The sequence below is a fragment of the Mirounga leonina genome, unplaced genomic scaffold (assembly GCF_011800145.1).
Source record: "Mirounga leonina isolate KUSES-001 unplaced genomic scaffold, KU_Mleo_1.0 Mir_92, whole genome shotgun sequence".
Taxonomy (NCBI): domain Eukaryota; kingdom Metazoa; phylum Chordata; class Mammalia; order Carnivora; family Phocidae; genus Mirounga; species Mirounga leonina.
This window is the reverse complement of record NW_023270852.1, coordinates 1681072-1701782: the sequence shown is the minus strand read 5'-3', so window position 1 is coordinate 1701782 and position 20711 is coordinate 1681072. Positions and strand designations below refer to the sequence as shown.

Genomic DNA, 20711 nt, shown 5'->3' with positions numbered 1-20711 from the left:
TTTAAAAAGCAATATTCTTATTTAAATGCATTTTCACTTCCTCAAGTCTATCAGGTAATCTAACAATGAAATGCTAGTCAATGACAGAAGCAATCAATAAGTAAATATCTTAAGAAGCACGACTTGTTCAAAGATACCAAGACTTTCACTCTGGAACCTCAGCATGCAAGTTTTCATATGTGTTGGTTTAAAGATATTAATCAGAGTTCAACTGATACTTTTTCAGAAATAGCAAATAAGGATTTTTCATAGGTAAAAGTTACATATGGACTTGGAAAGATTTCAGTGCCCAACACTGATCAATTTTAACAACTGCAATATTATAGGCCACAAATCTTTGTATTTCATTGGCCCATGTATTTGAAAATCTGAGCACCTGCGGGGTTCTCCAGATCCTAATTTCCTTTAAATAAGAGCAAGAACTATATAAAGAACTCTAGTCTTAAGTTCCTCAGGAGACAAGGCATCATAACAGAAAAAGTGATTTCATTTTTTTCATTTCTAACAAGATTTTCTTTATTTGAAATTACATTCTCAAGGGTAAAATTCTATGTGATGGCTATTGGGGAGGGCACATTCTGCATGGAGCACTGGGTGTTATGCACAAACAATGAATCATGGAACGCTGCATCAAAAACTAATGATGTAATGTATGGTGATTAACATAACAATAAAAATTTTTAAAAAGATTATTATGTTAAAAGATATTCACTGAAACAATACTGGTTATAGTGAAAAACTGAAAACAAATGGAAAGTCCAATTATAGTGAAACAACAAAGTGAACAGGTCTATCTATATTCAGGTGCTGATTACACAGAGGCAAATTGGATTTTTAACTAATATTAGGAAAAGCCATTTAAAAGTGAAAAAATGCCATGTGATAATGTTGTGAAATAAAAGCAGCATAACACTGTGAAAAAATAAGCAGAACAAAAAGATCTGAAGGGGCAATCTAAATTGAATCTGTTTTTAACTGGCAAATTTAGCATGTTTTCCTCTAGTATGATCACATATTACACATATCCTTTGAACAACACGGGTTAGGGGCATCAACCCCCTGTGCAGCTGAAAATCCGCACATACCTTTTTCATTTAGTTTTTATTTAAATTCCAGCTAGTTAACATACAGTGTAATATTTGTTTCAGGTGTACAATATAGTGATTCAACACTTAGGTACAATACCCACGCTCAACACAAGAAGTGCACTCCTTAATCCCCATCACCTATTTCACCCATCCCCCCCAACCAGCTCACTTCTGGTAACTATCAGTTTGTTCTCTATATAGTTAAGAGTCTGTTTCTTGGTTTGTCTCTCTCTCTTTTTCAAAAAAGTGGCATTTTGGGAGTGTAGGATAACAGAAATGCAGACAGTTATAAAGATTAACAGATAAAACTCTCAAGCTGAGGTCAGATAAATCACATAAGCATATATTTAGTAAGAGTTCATTATTTGCTAGTATATAGAGAATGACAGAAATAGAAAATAATAAAATTTAAAAATAGTATGACACTCATCTTGTAATTTGCATGGTGTATAATAAGAGCTAATAGAATATATAAAAATATTTGATTATGAAGTGGTATAATGGAAAGTGACTGGAATATAAATCTGAATATCTGGGTTCTAGCTTTAGTTTTGCCATTTTGTGAGAGTAGTTTTCTGGGCTTCTATTTCCCCACCTGTAAAATGAGGGTGTTGGATTAGATAATCTACAAGGACACTTTTAGTTATAGGTTATAATCTAGAAATATTCCATGAGTATAGACTCTCTCCGCAATTTTAATGTTTTATGAAAATCATTCAATCCTGCCTGTATCTGTAAAGAGCATTAATCTCTTGGTAACATGAGAAAAAATCATTTATGTGACCAAGAACTATAAATGGAAACATATTGTATACATATACATATGAAACAAGATTCAAAATGAAGTACACATTGCTAAGAGAGTCACTCAAAATAGAGTCAAAAGTCAAAAGGAAGTAGGACTTATGCATATCTCCTGTTTCAACTGTCAGAACACCATGAACTTTTGACTTTTGTCAATTGCAATTTGTTGTTTGCAACTCCAGGACCTCCTTGAACACATCCTTCTAACTTAAACTGAAATAGAAATAATGTAACGCCTTTTATCTAAATAGCCAACTGTGTATTAGATAGTCAGTTTAAACTCTGCCAGCATCAATCATAATTCTTTCAAAACAAGTTATATAACCTCATGGTTTTTGCTTTTATAAACCTGCATTCTTCCCTCCTAACTCCAAGAACACTTTCAATTTTGGTGGATTCTGTGTCTCAAGATTATAATCCCTAAGGCCCCAGATAGACTCTATAGTTGCTTTACAGCCTCTTCTTGATCTACAACATATATATATATATACTCATTAGATTAACATTATATATTGATATACAATGCAGTGTTAACTTTTCAGATGAGATTTTTTTTAGTTAATTTTGAGAGTAACTTCACCAAATTTGAAAACCACCTTCTTGTAAATGTGACATAATAATTAGTGTTAGTTTGGCCAGCAAACTCACTAATTCACAAAATATATTTTTGTCTCTTTATGTTTACAAAAGAAAAAACTGGAATAAAAACAGAATACATTAAGTTGAATTTACATCATTCTGTAAATGAGGAAATATAACTTAATTTTCGACTTACCACAGTTTCACATGTAAGTTCACAGGTTCTGTTTATATATTTTAGGCATAATCCGATTTAGGAAGCAGTATGGTGACATGTTTAAGAGCATGGGCTCTGGAGCCAGATTGCCTAGTTTTAAATCTCAACTCCACTACTTTCTAGTGCTGTAACTTTGATCTTATTGATCTATTTTATAAAATTGGAATAATAACAGGGTATTGTATAGATCAAGTGAGTTAACACAAGTTAATAGACGTGAGGCACTTAGAACAGTGCTTTCACATAGTAAACATTCAACAAATATTTGCCAATATAGTCATATCAATATTAAAAATCCATTTTAGAATATCCTGGGGCACCTGGGTGGCACAGTCGATTGGGTTTCCAACTCTTGGTTTTGGTTCAGGTCGTGATCTCAGGGTCGTGGGATGGCTCCATGCTCAGCATGGAGTCTGCTTCAGATTCTTTCTCCCTCTCTCTCTCCCTCTCCCTTTGCCCCTCCTGCTCGTGCTCTTCCTCTCTAAAATAAATAAATCTTTTAAAAAGTTTAGAATCTATCCTAACAGTGAATAAAAGTTACATGATACAGAATTATGATATATTTTATTCCAAATGTTTAATAAAGTTCTAAAATCAAACATTTTCATTGACTACAAAATACCACTTTATTCCAACAGCCACAAGGATGAAGATGGAAGTTGGAAATCCAGGCATGGTCCTATCACTCACCTAGTGAAACTCTTCAATGGTTCTCCACTAATAAAGTCCAGACTTATTTAAATGGCTTACATACCCCTTCATGATCTTGTACTTACTTGCCCATATAACCTCATTTCTCATTTTTCCTGTCCAACTTTAACACCTGCCCACCCTAACCACAAATGCACATACACATGCACACATTATTTTCACTAAAAACATGAAATTCTGCAGAAAAGTAATTTCACTCTCACATTTCCAGGTCTTACTCATGCTATTCATATTGCCTGAAACATTCTTCCACCCATTTTTTCTACTATAGTGTTACTTTAAAAGTGAGAGCTGGGAACAAGCCAATGCTTATCAATAGAGGAATGGATAAATTATTCTTTGTTGATCTGGCTATATTTTGCGGACAGCTCTTAAAGTAATGTTTACTGAGCATCTTCTATGCACTGTTCTAAATTCTGGAGATTAGTGAGCAAAACAGACAAAAATTATATCCCCCAAAATGAGATAAATCTATATTAAGGGAAAAAAAAGCAAGCTGCATAACATATTTTTATTTTAAAAATTCCATTATTAAAATAAGCTAGCAGGATAGAGCAAAGAGAATTTAATGTTATAATTTTATATACTTCTATATTCTATTGTACAATAATGTACAGTGATAAGTGATACTATACAATTCTTGGAATTATTAAGAGATATTTTGTATCTCAACATTTACAGTAACCATACACCCATGGAGGGGGGAGGTATGTGAAAGGCCCCATTCTCCAGGCATCTTGGCTGCAGTACAACAAGATTGTCTAAAGCCACAGGGAAAATGGTGGAAAATTTACCATCGCCATTGCCAAAAAGAACAATTTATGGCTTTGTTCTTTTCTTAAGCTCCCAATTTGGCTACATACTATATCTCATGGGGGCTTTTATTCCTGAATCTTGACTAAACGCCATAGGCTAAATCTATTGGCCTCAAAAATATTGGGCAGTTGCATGACCTGTCTACCTCTTCATTACTACAGTAATTGGTTATGTACTATCATTTGAAATAAACAGGATGAATACATCTCCACTCATCTCCATTCATACAATCACAGATAACTATGCTAATAATCAACAGCAGAAGAAATACCAATAAGAGGCCATCCCAACATTAAGAGATATTCTCATTAGTGAAGTAAACCAAATGTTCTTTCTTGCAGTCAAAGAACTTTACACCAAAAATTGAATTCTATGTAGACTAACACCAACTATTTATTATGTTTTTGACATAACAATTTTGACCATAGTTATTTTGACTATCTTTCTTATTAATACCTAACATTGAAAGGTAAAAAAATTAAGTTGAACTTCTCTTATGTTGAGTTCCCTTAATATCATTAAGTGTTCTAAAATATTAGTTATTAATGGACAGACTAAATAAAATCACGCATTAAAAAAAGAATAAAATATCTCTCACTCAAGGGCACATAATTGTTTATAAGTTATTTCTTCCCAACATAAAGAAAAAAATTTCTACTAAAGGTCACTTAAGGAAAGTTAAGGGAATAGAATTTGAGGTGAGAAGATATTTAAAGCAATTAGTTTCCTTCTAAATTAATGTTTTAAATAATTGTGTGTATCTGAATAATAATTAAAGATTTAAAAAATAAACATTTAACTTTCTTGGAAGAGAATGTTTATTCCCCTCACTACCATTATATTTAGATCTATCACTTGACTCATACTTTTCAAAATGCATTTTGGCCACCATCGGGGTCCACTTTTATATGAATGCTATATTTATAAAAATATATTTAGAATATTACTGATCTTTTTGTCTTTTCACTGCACTGACATTTACTCTAAAGGTGTAAAACTAATGATAAGTAAAATTACTGGTGCCTTATCATAAATCAAGCCAGTGACACTGAATTGTACTAGTTAGCAGTCACTGAAGTCTTTGTAACCACACACATGTACTTTTTATCTTTTTTTTCTTCCAAGATTGTATTTAAATTTAAGTTAGTTAACATATAATGTAGTATTGGTTTCAGGAGTAGAATTAGGAATTCATCACTTAATTATAACACCCAGTGCTCATCACAACAAGTGCACATGTATTTTTTTTAAATGTCAGTTTCACCTAAAAATTCTTGATAAAACAGTAAAAAAAAATATTGATCTTATTAAATCTCAACTTAGAGTACATTTTATAATATGTGTAACCAAATTCTAAGTATATATAAAGTATTTCTGCTACATACCAAAGTAACAATAGTTTTCTTGACGAAAAGGATTTGTGTGATTCTTCAAGATCCAAACTAACGGCTTTTTCCATAGAACACCATTTTTACTTGACAGAATGAATGATAGGCACAGAATGGTATTCAAAATAGGGTTTTTTTTTTTTAATTCAAGTATAGTTAACATAAGTGTTATATTAGTTTTAGGTGTACAATATAATAATTCAACAATTCTACACATTAAGCCGTGCTCATCATACTAAGTGTATTCTTAATCCCCTTCACATATTTCACCAATCCCCTCTCCCTCTGGCAACCACCAGTTTGTTCTCTATAGTTAAGAGTCTGGATTTTGGTCTCCTTTTTTCTTTGTTCGTATTTTTTTGTTGTTTCTTAAATTCCACCTATAACTGAAATCATATGGTTATTTGCCTTTCTCTGACTGACTTTATTTTACTTAGCATTATACCTTCTAGATCCATCCATGTTGTTGGAAATGACAAGATGCACGATTTCATTCTTTTTTGTGGTGGCTGGGTAATATTCCATTGTATATACTACATCTTCTTAATCCATTCATGTATGATTAGACACTTGGGTTGCTTCCATATCTTGGATTTTTAAAAGACATTTTTTCAAAAATGGTATGAAGTGAGTCTTTTCACTTCAAGGAAAACAACTGATTGTATTTGTTTTCAATAATAAAATTGTTTTCAAATTTACAAATGTGATATTAATGGATGTGATTATTTTATATTGTATCATGAAATATGTCAACATTTGGAAGCTTTGTATAATTCAGTGATCCAACATTTTCCAAATGACCATGTCATAAAGTCATACATTGCTAAAAGTTCCATTCAAAGTACAAGTTAGACCAATGGTAATAAAATATAAAGAGCTCATTATGTTTCAGATTCCAAATCAAAATTAACCTGAATTTTACTCTTTAAATGGGTGAATTTTATGATATATGAATTATATCTCAATAAAGACATTGCTAAGCAAACAGCAAGCAAAGGTGAAAATGCCTAGCAAAATGCATGACACATACCAGAAGTTCAATAAATACTTTCTTTGTCTTGGTAATAACTGATTATGTCTTTCAAAATCCACTCACAAACCTAAGATACATCACAAAGGTTTGAGTAGATTCAGTTAGACTATGGGAAATATTTATATATCAATGGTCAACAAACAGTATAATGTATTCACAAAAGAAATTCCTATTTTCATGGCACCTGAATGGCTCCGTCAGTTAAGCATCCAACTCTTGATTTTGGTTCAGGTCATGATCTCAGGGTCGTGGGATTTAGCCCTGTGTCAGACTTCACACTGGGCATGGAGCCTGCCTGGGATGCTCCCTCTCCCTCTTCCCCTCTCCCCCCATTCATGCTGTCTCTCTAGAAAATTCCTATTTTCTTGTCTAGTTATTATTATTGACATTACAGAAACTATCCCTTTTTAAAAGTTTCTGTGAAATATGAATGAAAAAACAGGAATGACCTTCTAAGATTCCTTGCAGCTATTTAACATGAACTGAAATCTAATATCTGATTTAAATTTTGGAGTCTTGATTGAGGCTTCCTAGTATGAAGTATGTTTCAGGAAAAAAAGCAGAAAATCTTGTATGTGAGGTATTAGAAAATCGCTTAGCAGATATTTACTGACAACTTCCCTCAGTTAAACTGCTATTTATGAAAAAAAAATTAAGTAATCTCTATCTCATAATTCCTCTTTCTACTAAAGAATAAAATTATTATATTGTACAATAACGTTTTTGGTATTGCAAATTTGTTGAATATAAAGGTTACCTTGAAAAAATATCCAATAATGTCAAGAATAATCATACTAGGAAGCAAAACACAGTCTAGAACTATTCTCCTTTACAATGAAAACAAAACTATCTATGCTCTTGTCTACTTGAGTCTTATATTTGTGATGTTCAGATAAAAGAGGAAATTTTTGTATCTGAGTTTCAAATTTTAGATCTGCCTATTGGCATAAGGGAGCAGACAAATCTTGTGGTCTTGAGGCATAAACTAACTAGAACTTCCATTCAGAAGCAGAAGCATACTGGTGAAGCCAGGGTGAAGAGACGGAAGAATAAAAGCAATTTCTCAGTCTTCTCTGACACTCACAGGCTTCTTGTACATCTCTCTAATTCACTACATTCATTCAATAATTCATTGAGTAAATATTTGTTATATACCTTGGATCAAGCAGTGAACCCACACATACCCTGTTTTCATGCAACTTACCTTCGAGTGGGGAAACTCAGATAACAAAAGAAATGAAAAAATAAAAAGTATATTAAGATGCAGCAAATGTTATAGAAAAAAAAAAGCTAAGTAGGTAGAAGAGGTTCCAACGTTAAATAGGATGGTCCCAATAGATCTCTCTGAGAATGACAATTAAGCAAGAACTTAGAAATGTTCTGAGAAAGAGCTGGAAAAATGATTCAAGAGAGTATTGAGGAGCAGAGTATTCCAGGAAGAATAAACAACAAATGCAAAGGTCCTGAGGTGTGTGACTCTTTGAGGAACACTAGTAGGTAAACATACCATGAGCAAAAAAGAGCAAAGGGAAGAGGTGATATTTTGATATAGTAAATATATATTTGGTCTTCATGCCCATTTCCTGGCACAGAGCTCCAAAAATCTTTGTAATTCCTGAGTGGTAAGAGTGAGAGGAGTGTCTATTACTCATAATAAGCCCCTCTCAACTGTACCTGAGTTTGTTTCTGAGGTGATTCTTAATACGCCCCTAGATAGCTCCAGGAAATGGGCTGTTTGCCAGAAGAACCAACTATGTGATTAGAGAGTTGGAACTTTCAGCCCTACCCCTGACCTCTGGGGAGGGGAGAGAGGCTGGAGACTGAGTTAATCACCAATGGCCAATGACTTAATCAATCATACCAATGTAATGGAGTCCCATAAAAATCCTGAATGAAGAGGTCCAGAGAACTTCACCACAGAGAACTTGGTGAATGCATCCTTATCCCAGGAGGATGGAGCATCCCATACCCCATAGGAAAAGAATTACACTCAGGACCTTCCAGACCTTACCCCATATACCTCTTCATCTTGCTATTCATTTGTATCCTTTATAAAAAAAAATTAATAGTAGAGGGTTTCCCTGAGTTATGTGAGCCATTTAGCAAATAATCAAACTGAGGAGAGGGTTTGGGGAACTCCTGATTTGTAAACAACTTGGAAAGAAGTGTGGATAACCTGAGGAGACCCATGACTTGTAATTGGTGTCTGAAGTGGGGGGCAGTCATGTGGGATTAAGCTTTTGATCTGTTGTGGGGGCAGTCTGTGCTAACTCTGATTTGTTAATATGAGAATGGAATTAAATTGCAGGACACCCAATCGGTGTCCACAGAGCACTGAAGAATTGTTTGGTGTGGAAAACTCACATTCTTTTGTTGTCTAGATATGTTTTGAGTAGAGAAACAGTTTTCCTTTAGGAGAGTAAGAGAAGATGAAGTTAGAGAAGAAGGAGAGGGCCGTATCTATCTTGTAGGGCCTTTGGGGCCATCGTAGGGGCTTTGGCCTTTATTCAAATTAATATGGATCCATTAGAGGGTTTTCAGACAAAGGATAACTAATTTAACTGATATTTTAAAAGGATTCACCTCACTTCTCTGAGGAAAACAGATTGTATGGAGACAAGGGAGAAAGCAGGGAATGTCAGCTAAGAGGTTAGTACAATAATCCAGGCAGGAGAGATTGGTGGCCTGGACCAAATAATGGTAGTGGCACATTTAAACTGGGTAATTTGAGAAGAGTTGAATATTTACAAAAATATGGGGCAAGTTTTAAGGAAAACACCAAGGGATAGTGAGCTAGTTATAGAATGAAGCTGTTACCATACCAAGGCCATAAAGCATAAGGGGAAAGGATGGGTGCTGGAACCTAGAGAATGTAGTTTTATGGAGAGGGTCATGAAAGGGTCACAACCAACCTACAGCAATCTGGCAAGGAAAGAGCTGTGGAGAGGAAAAGGACACTAATCTTACTCTCCCCCAGCTCTCCTGAGTGCCTCTCATTGGTTGAACCCAAATGGAAGTCAAAGAGGGAAGGAACTCACTCAGTAGGGTTCTCAATGCACAGAGTAAGTTTAGAAGGCAAATGGAAACTATGTCTTGTAGTGAGGAATCAAGGTGAACTTAAACGTTTGTGACCTGAGCACCTAGGGCAGAGTTGTTATTTACTGAGATGGGAAAGATTTTAGGTATAGGAGATTTGAGAAAGAAATCGGGAATTCCATTGTAGACATCTTAAATTTAAAGTGTTCAAGAAGAAATGTACAGTAGAAAATTGAATATATAAATTTGGAGCTCAAAAATGAGGTCTGGGGCGCCTGGGTGGCTCAGTTGGTTAAGCGACTGCCTTCGGCTCAGGTCATGATCCTGGAGTCCCGGGATCGAGTCCCGCATCGGGCTCCCTGCTCGGCAGGGAGTCTGCTTCTCCCTCTGACCCTCCCCCCTCTCATGCTCTATCTCATTCTCTCTCTCAAATAAATAAATAAAATCTTTAAAAAAAAATGAGGTCTGGCCTGGAAACATAAATATTAACCCTGGTTGTCATGGATTTGAGATACCAAAGAAAATGTGACACTGATCTATAAATACAAATGATTCTCTTTCTTTGAGAGAGAATTCTTTTATTTATTTTGAAGGGGGAAAAAAACCTTAAATAATATTATAATCAATTCCCTTTTTAGCATCCTCTAAAGCATGAGCTAAAAAAGTTTATAATTATCTGTGTTATAATTATCTGCATATGCCATTATAGACTGTGACCTCCTTAAGGGTAGAAACCATTTCTTAGTCATCTTTGTATTCCCAATACCTAGCATATAAAAGCCTCTCAAAAATTCCTGACAGATGAATGGAATTAGTGAAAATATAAATAAATGAAAATAGGGTTGGGAGTTGTAGGGTGTCCCGAAGGTGCTATCTAAAATGCCATATTAATGAGAAAAGTTTTATTTTTGTAAAAAAAATCTCTTCTGGCCGACTGTCTGAAGACTCAGATATCCTGATCCATCCTGTAACAGGAGGTCAAGGGGAGGCCAAGAGTCACACTTTAAACAAAGGAGGCTTAAGCAACTTTGAAAGCTTCTGTTGGTAAAGCAAAGAGCAAGCACTGTGGATAGTCTGAGTAAACAGGGTGGCTCTATACCAGATAATAACAAATCACATTTATTTGTTTGTTTCCTGTGCCCTTGAGGCAGAACCTGCTTTTATTTTTTTCGTATTAATTGTACTAAATATAGTGTTTATTCTTTTAATACCTGTTTTTACACTGTTATTATATACGGGCTTATTAAGAAAATATTTATGGTCATACCATATACTAGATATGTAATTTTGTGTCTTTTTTCATGTAATATCATGTTTTTAAATTCATACTTGTTGATATATATAATTCTTGTTTATTTGACTGCTTCTTTATTTTGATTGCTCTTATAAACAATGCTAGAGTGAACATTCTTATACACATGCAAGAGTTTCTTTAGAATATATATATGTAGAATATATATGTATGTGTATATATATGTATGTGTATATATATGTATATATATATATGTTGGATTGCTAGTTCATAGAATATGTGCATCTTCAACTTTGCTAGATATAGCGAAACTCAGGGTAGATATATAAACTTACACTCCCACAAGTAGTTTATGAGAATCCTAGTTCCTCACATTTAATCTTTTCCGGTCTGATGGATATGAAATGGTATCTTATTATTGCTTTAATCTGCATTTCCCTATTATCCAGGCATCCTCTTCTGTGAATTGCCTATTTAATTTTGAGCCAGTGTGGAATCAACAAGCTTTGTCTACCCCATGTATTATGGTTCCATATCAGTGGCCAGGTCTGTTCAAGAACCTTCATGCCAAAGTCAAAAAGCAGTACCTCTGAACAAAGGGATTTGGATTTTCCTCTAGAAGCCACAAAATTGAGTAGGGGTGACTCTCAGGGGCATGGGTTTAAGATATTAGAGAAAAGTTAGATACCAATATAAATGGAAATGGTTCTCTCTTTCTCTGAGAGTTTAATTTACTTTGACAAGGAAAAAAAATTTTTATCTTACTCTATTTTTCTTAGCATGTCTAATGTCTCCCTCCTGTCTTTCCTTGTGTATTGTTTTCGTCTCTCTCTGACACATACTTAAACACACACAATCTGTATTAAATACAATGAAAAAAGCATACATAAAAATATGTGTATTAAATACAATGAAAAATAGCACTCAAAATGGGAAGCTGCCTTGTTGACAGTTTGATGAAAGAAATATAGAAGGATCAACTTTCTCATCAGCCATCAGTGGAGATGAGATAATTTGAAGTAACTCCCAAAAACCAATATGCTTCACCAAGCACACAGTATACATGCAAGAAAAATAGATTTTAATATAATATCAGCAGTTCTATACATAAGATATGATCCATTCCAACAGGATTTTAATAGATGTTCCTCAGTGGAAAAATCTCTGTATTTATTGCAACAATATGCAAATCAGTAAAAAAAATATGAACACCAATTTCAAAACTAACTTCATATAATACAATTCTTCCATCAAAATCCTGTTTTCAGAAGCCTCACTTAATTTGACATAATACCATTTTTTGGTCTTCTTTAAAGTACAGGTCATAGAAATGTCTTGTTACAGATACTTATAGTTTCTACATTTTGCCAGTGTTAGAACTCTCCAAAAGCCTAGCCTTTATGACTACTATAATATAGAACAATGTTGTCATATAGAGCTTTCTGTGATAATGGAAGTGTTCTGTATCTTTGCTGTCCAATGGTAGCCACTAGTCACATGTGGTAATAAGTATTTGCTATGTGGTTCATGTGACTGAGGAACTAAATTTTAATTTTATTTTAATTGATTTGAATTTGTTAAATAGCCAACATGTGACAAATCACTTCTCTATTGGGCAGCACAGATTTACTGTAATCTAGAAAAATTTTCCTTTCATCTAGCTATAAATATCAGTCTCTATACTAAGCAGATAACTAGAACTGGACAATCTCTGCTCTATGATCAGAGGTCACAAGACTCAGCACCACTGGTGGTGACCTATGTCTTGCTCCCTATCAGTGCTGAATTACTGGGTACCCACTATGGAGGGCTTCTGTGACTTATGTCCTGATTCTCATTTTTAGCAGAGCTTACGTTTAACTCTTGTTATTTAACCTATAGGTGCTTGGATACTTGGATACTAGGTGCTTCGTGCTCCTAATTTGTGTCCCTGGGCATCTCTGCTTGTTCTCCCAGAGTGATTCAGCTACATCAACAACCATTATACCCCAGCTCCTGTGAGGCCAGTGTTGATTGGCTACATGCTATTTCCTGCCAAAAGATTCAGTATTCATATCCTCATTCATGACTTTAGTCAGACCTAAGGTATCTGTCTAACCTGAGATTTTTTAAGCACATTCCTAGGTCTGATTTCTCTCCGTCTCCTTCTCAAGAAATGAAAATTGTTTGGATTGGAAACTGTTTAAGATAATCTGATGACTTAATCCTCCAAATAACTGTCCTCTGTATACCCCCATATTCAAAACACTTGTTATTCCATTAGTACCAGTTATTTCATTTTCCTGAGGAGCAAAGAACAAAGCTTATTTCTAAAATATCTGCAGAGATATCAAAAAATTGTACTATGAATTGAAAGAACTTTGAGACAAATACTTAATAGATTCCAGTGTGAGATATGGATTATAGGCATAATAGTAAATGGTCATTGTAAGTGAGAGATGACAATCTTCCTTTAACTATTTTCCCTAACTTTAATTATTAACCACAGTATAATTTATTATTAAAATTCTATTCATGGTTCATAAATTTTTGCAGTAGACACACAAAAATACATGTCACTATGGTAGAAATGTAAGAATACTAGTAGTCTAGATAGCATCTAGAGTTTCTAAAGTTTATGTTCTACAATTACTCTCATGACATATCCAGGCACTCTATCAACTGTCTAACAACCAGAGAGGATTCACTGTTGAATTGTAGATTCGACTGCCCTAAAAAGCCAGAATAATATTAAGTAATCCTTGACAGCAAATAAAAATCCAAAGTACACTAAAAGATAAGATTCCCCAAACCTGAAGAATTTAAATTAATAGAAAAGGGAAAATCTTTAGTAGGTGAATTTGAAAAGAAAAACTATGGATATTAAAAAGTAAAAAAAAAAAAATCCCACTAATCTAAAAAAAAAGTAATTTCTGTTTTTGTTTTTTATCTGATTTTGTTTTTGTTTTTCTGTTTGTTTAACTCAAAGAGACCTGGGAGACTTGGAAAATGCATGAAGAAATGTGTCCCAATAATGACCAGAAGAGATATTAGCACATCTTGGTAGAAAGAGCATAAACTTGAAGCATTATACAGTCCTCCATTCAAATCCTGGATTGTCCATTATTATCTTGGTGTCTTGAGAAAAAATTTCCTGAGCCTCTGTTCCTTCCTTTGCAAAAGGAGGATAATGTTGCCGACCTCATGCCATTGGCTTGAGGATTAAGTAAGATAAAATAAACAAAAGCACTGTGACACACAGTATTTGCGCAATAAATTGCTTTTGACAGCACCCTCCTCTCCTGCTTCTCTGTAGGTCTTTAAAAACGTATCTTTAAAAAAAAAATTTAAAAAAAAGAATTTGTCATGTCTGACTGGTGGAAAATATGAAATATTGTAAACTCCACAGTCTAACACAATGGTGGGCAAATAATAAGCACTAAAAAAAGATTTGTGGATTGACTGAGATTCTATAAATGCATTCCTTCTTGAAAGCAGAGGGATGGATGAGATGAATTCTAAAGATCCCTTCCTGATTCTGAGATTAATGTTCTAGTAAGAAAGTTTCTGTCAGTGTCAACCACAATAAGAATAAGTTCATCATGAAGGCAAAAATGGAATTTTTTTTTCTGGTCCTACCTCTAGTTTTCTTTATGAAATATAATACAGAAAATCTCCTCAGGGTGCTTCCTGCAATCTTAAGTAAACTCTTCTTTCTAAATTGAAAAAATCCCAACTATTTTTCTCCAGTATTTCAATTTATCTCATTCATCACTTCTTAATCATTTGTTTCTTGGCCATTAATTCTGATTCCATCTCAGACAAGCCTTTGTAAATATTTAAAAGATGTTCCAGGTAGGGAGAGCACCATATCTGGTAGTGGTGATCCCCTCCTCTTCTTCCTGACACCAACACTGTCTATTATGCAGACAGGAAGACCAGGGATAAGCAACAATTACTCCAGTAAAATGCTTTTCAGCATCCATTTGTAGGACAACCTTAAACTGTGATAGTCATGGCTGAGAAATACACAGTCAACTGTGGAGATTACAGAAGAACCATCATGCTTCAAGGCAAATGCCTATTGGCACTAAACTATGGCTGGGAAAATAAAAGAGCTCCTTTCAGTAACCAGTTAATAAGAAATCCAGGACTCTCAATGGATATGAAAGCTTGTGTTTAAGCAAAACCACAGAACGGTTGTGACCATTTCATTTTCTTTAGCTTTCTTAATAAACTTCTATTTATGCTCCCTTGATGTTACCAACTTAAACTTCAGGGTCTCAGTAGGTTTTCCCACATTCCAGCATGGAAAAACTTCTAGCCATATAGATCTATGTAAAGCACTCTTTGTATCCTTCACTGTCTCTTGAAATCTTGCAACCCAAGCACAACAGCTACATATTTAAACAGTAGAGGTAATTTTACTAACTTGAGTAAAAATATATTCTTGGGTCCAGATAAAACTAAAGGTTTTCATTAATAACTATATAACCTGGAAAATGCCACAGATGAATTTCAAAGTAATAAAAACTTACCTGTTTATAATATGGTGTATGTGTATGTATATATATGTATATATATTCTTTGAAATTAAAAAAGTTTAAACCTTCAGTTTAAAAGGATGATATGAGCCAATTTTAGAAATGTCTTACATTTGTAAAGATCTGTAGATGTCTTCTACAATCACTCTTCTATAAATAACCACATTTCTAACAAATCTTAAAATCATACTGCTCTCAATAGAACAGTTTTTTCTTCAATAATCTCTACTTCTGAGTCTATTTGAAAAGTTGGTCAAAGACAGGAGCCATGTGCACATGTATGGTTTTGATTCCATCTATATTCCTGTCCTAATTCTTGTGGCTTGGACCCATTCCAGGTGCTCTGCCTTACCCTGTGGTTTGTATTTGAGATCCCCTTTTCTGACTCATTGCATTTTCCTGATTGACAAACAGATTTAGATACGAAAACAAACAGTTACCTGCCTGTAATTGGTTTCTAACAGCTGCACCTTTGTAGCACTTCTTAACCACGGTGAAGGTGCCTCCTAGAGAAGCTTCCTGTTTAGTTCACAGGGTTGTGCGTGTGTGTGTGCACACGTGCACGTGTGTGGGTGTGTAGGGTTCATGTACTTGGTTTTGTTTCCTTTTGTTCGTTTTTGGTTTTTTTAATTTGTTTGATTGTTTAATTTTTACCATTTGGGAGTTTTTATTGTTCCCCAAAATATTCAGTAATTTTGGTGTACATGATTTATACATTAATCTAAAATTTATATTTGTATTCTTTTAACCCTCCCCAAGTTAAATTTAAATAAGAATACAGTGGATTTGGGGGCACCTGGGTGGCTCAGTTGGTTAAGTGTCTGCCTTCGGCTCAGGTCATGATCCCAGGGTCCTGGGATCCAGCTCCATATGGAGCTCCCTGCTCAACCAGTGTCTGCTTCTCCCTTTCCCTCTCTGACTGCCGCTCCCCCTGCTTATGCTCTCTCTCTCTGTCAATTAAATAAATAAATAAAAATCTTAAAAAAAGAATACAGTGGATTTTAACTTTTTAAATTAATGTGACTTTTAATTGAACTTAGAAAAGTCTTAAGAAGAGTCACTTCTTTTTCTTTTATTTGTCTAATATAAAGCATAATAGTATTTCATTGGTAGATTAAAATATTAGACTAGAAGTAATAAACTCTTATTATATTTTTAGTAGTTTGTCTCATAATGTCAACTGAATTATGTGAAATGTATCAAACTAGTTACAGTATAAGCTACTACTTACATACTACAAACAATTGCAACTCCCTCAACATATCAGAATAAGAGACTGGGACTTTGCATTTTAAAATTCCTGTGGAAATTAAATGTATTTTAAGTATCAGCTCTGATTATTTAATCAGACAACTTGCATTTTGCCCTGGCTAATTTTGAAGGCTGATAATATTTTACTCATAAAAATAATTGTGCACCTGTTGTGATGGAAGCCTAGTTAAACAAATGTTAATAGGAATGTAACTCTTAGCTTTAAGAATAAGAACACAGGTCTCTCATTACTATTACATGAAGAAACATATTTAAAAAAAAGAAAAAGAAACATATTGTTAAAGCCATGGGATAGATCTCATTTTAAATCTCATCTCTTCCTTAGCCCTAGAGAGAGTTTAAGAATATTATTAAAACATGTACAACAAATGGTTGCATATTAACTCGAAAGGGAACACCAGATGATGTCTACCGAACAAAACGGATATGGAGTTCCTCCTTCCCATTTAATACCTATGTTCTTCTGCCTTACTCTATTCCCTGGCCAAACCATTTTAATGATATTGAATCATTTCTAAGAAACGCGTGTACTTTTCCTACCAGCTGATGATCAAAGGAGAAAATAAAAAGTGGGCCTATAAGAGCTGCACCCCTCTTGCACTCTTCTTACTTTCAGACTCTTTCAGCATTAGAGATCTTTTTCAGTACCCAAATTCTCTGAGCTTTAAAAAATGCGAGGCAGTCATGGAAAAGACAGACCTTTGCTCTGTAGATTCTACCATTTTGTAAAGACTTTCTAAGAGCTACCAACTTATGTCTATTCGATCCACTTCCAGGTGAAATCAGCTGTTAAGTACTGAAAAGAGGCTTGAGGAAAAAGAATTTGTCTTAAGTTAAACTAGCTAAATTTTGAGCTCAGTTATACATGTCTCTTATTGACTTCTGTAAGACTATAGCCTTGCAATTGGCCCAAATTCTTTAAGGTTATATTTAAAAGGTAATTTTATTCAAAATTACCTAAACTTTTGAACCCTATCTTTTATAATGCTGGTTCATTTTAATTTTATTTTGGTTAGTGCAATACAAGTTTACAAGCAGAGTTCAGAAAATGTGTGCATTTTTTAAATGACCTAAATTCTCTGTAGTTTTCTTTTTCAATAGTTTAATGCAGACATTTGGATTGAAGGGGAATCACAAATAAACGGAATAATTGCATCAAATTTCCTCAGTGCATTAAATATGCACTCAGTGGTAATTACCAACAGTAGCAACACATTTAAAAATGTAGAGAATAATGTACAATTTATGCCTATTTCAAGGGTCTTATTCATGAAAACACCATTTGGATGAAAATACACACATTTTATTAAGTGGTTAGCCTTAGATTTTTTTTTTTTTAATTCAGACAAATGACTTAAATAGTAAGTGTGTGGGAGGTCTAGTAGTATGGGCCAGCTCTTAATGTGACATATATATCCCATGAGAATTTGGTCAAGAGCTGACTCTACAGTAAAGAAATACCAGGGGTATACCCTGGCACCTAGGATGCTAGGCACTGAGCATTCCTGGGCCTATAAACAACAACGAGATTAATTACTATCCCACACATTTTTCTTCCAAGAATCAACTGTATATAAATATTGTCACAAATGTATATTTTTAAGCTTTTTACATTTATTCAAACAAAAAAAGACTAAATAGAAATAGAGCAAATTAATAATAGTGTATAAACATTTTAAACAGTTTTATATTTTATGTTTACTAAAAATCTATGTATAACTTTTAATTATAAAATAATAAATGCATATGTATTGAAATATCATCTATCACAAATGTTACACTAAATAAAAAAAAAAAAAAGGAGTTCATAGCCATTATATGTCCAGGTCTAGAAACGATACATATGAAAATCTCATTTTTGCAGCAAGACCTCTAAGCTTTAGCTACTACTATAATAAAATGCCAGAACCAAAATTATATGGAAAATCTCTTAAAGTTTTGTAAGAGAATTTTACTTGTACTTAAGTAAGGTCATTTAATAATACTACACGGACTTGGGAGATATAAAATTGCTGTAATAAGATGGGAAGGAAACTGATTAGGCTGGTGTTCACCAGGCCTAGCTTACCTGAAAAATGTAAGCTAATTATCAATAAAGTGGTTATCATTTTTTGGTTAAGCCAACACTGGGGACATGAACTATACTGTAAGTTTGACATGAATAATAAACTGATTTCTTGGAGTATTAGAACTTCTTCTCAATTTTATATATATCTAATCATTTCCTATGAAATAATTTGTGCTACAAGAGATTAATAAATGGTTCCGGGTCCCTATGGGTGGCACATAACTAAATACTCTTGTTCCTATTCCTACTGGTAAACTATTATTTACTAAAGACTTATTTTTTTAGTCATTTTACAATCACTGACAATAATCCTGACTTGCATGTATTTTTTTTCCCACTTTGCAGGTTAGAAAGCTGAGAGTAAAATAGGTTAAATAAATTGCTCAATTTATGCCATGATTCAAACCCACATCTGATCAACTCTACACCCTGTGTTTATTATGCCACAATTCCTGTTTGTGGCATCAAAGGGAAGAAAGCAACTAACTTCTTTAAGCCAGTAACTTCATTCAGGGTGTTCATAGAATCTTTGAACTCTTAAATATAACTGATTTGCTTTGTAGTTATTACTGAAAATTTTATTTATTATTTTTATTTTTCATTTATTTATCTATTTTAAGGTTCTAGCTCAGTGGTTCTCAACATGTGGTTTATGAACATGTTGGAGTTCCAGAGAACTCTCCAAGGTGTCCCTGAGGTCAATACTGTTTTCATAATAATACTAAGGCATTAGTTGCATGTTACAGTGCTGAGATGTGTACTGACAATGCAAATGAAATAGTGGGTTAAAACAGTTGGTCCCCCTGCATGAATCAAAGGCACCTAACTCTATTAGTAGTCAATGTATTCTTCACCACCACAAGCTTGTAGTAAAACAGAAAATTTAGTTTCAACTAAGAATTTCTTTGATGAAACAATGACATATCAGATAAAGGGCTAGTATCCAAAATCTATAAAGAACTTATCAAACTCAACACCCAAAGAACAAAGAATCCAATCAAGAAATGGGCAGAAGACATGAACAGACATTTCTGCAAAGAAGACATCCAAATGGCCAACAGACACATGAAAAAGTGCTCAACATCACTTGGCATCAGGGAAATCCAAATCAAAACCTCAATGAGATACCACCTCACGCCAGTCAGGATGGCTAAAGTTAACAAGTCAGGAAACAACAGATGTTGGCAAGGATGCGGAGAAAGGGGAACCCTCCTACACTGTTGGTGGGAATGTAAGCTGGTGCAGCCACTCTGGAAAACAGTATGGAGGTTCCTCAAAAAGTTGAAAATAGAGCCACCCTATGACCCAGCAATTGCACTACTGGGTATTTACCCCAAAGATACAAATGTAGTGATCTGAAGGGGCACATGCACCCCAATGTTTATAGCAGCAATGTCTACAATAGCCAAACTCTGGAAAGAGTCTAGATGTCCTTCAACAGATGAATGGATAAAGAAGATGTGGTGTATATATATACAATGGAATATTATGCAGCCATCAAAAAAGTGAAATCTTGCAATTTGCAACGACATGGATGGAACTAGAGGGTATTATGCTGAGCGAAATAAGTCAATCAGAGAAAGATAAGTATCATATGATCTCACTGATATGAGGATTTTGAGAAACAAGACAGAGGATCATAGGGGAAGGGAGGGAAAAATGAAACAAGACAAAACCAGAGAGGGAGACAAACCGTAAGAGACTCTTAATCTCAGGAAACAAACTAAGGGTTGCTGGAGTGGAGTGGGGTGGGAGGGATGGGGTGGCTGGGTGATGAACAGTGGGGAGGGTATGTACTATGGTGAGTGCTGTGAATTGTGTAAGACTGATGAATCACAGACCTGTAACCCTGAAACAAATAATACATTATATGTTAATAAAAAAATTAAAAAGAATGTCTTTGATGAAACAATTAAATTAAATA

At 34.2% G+C, this 20711-nt stretch overlaps 1 protein-coding gene and 1 pseudogene across 3 annotated transcripts in view; one reads left to right on the top strand and one right to left on the bottom strand.

The window, feature by feature from the left end:
* SOX6 (SRY-box transcription factor 6) overlaps nucleotides 1–20711 on the bottom strand; it is a 602615-nt gene that overhangs the window by 221009 nt on the left and 360895 nt on the right. The gene's annotated exons all lie outside the window — the stretch shown is intronic.
* On the top strand, nucleotides 4178–4582 carry LOC118004049 (annotated as a pseudogene).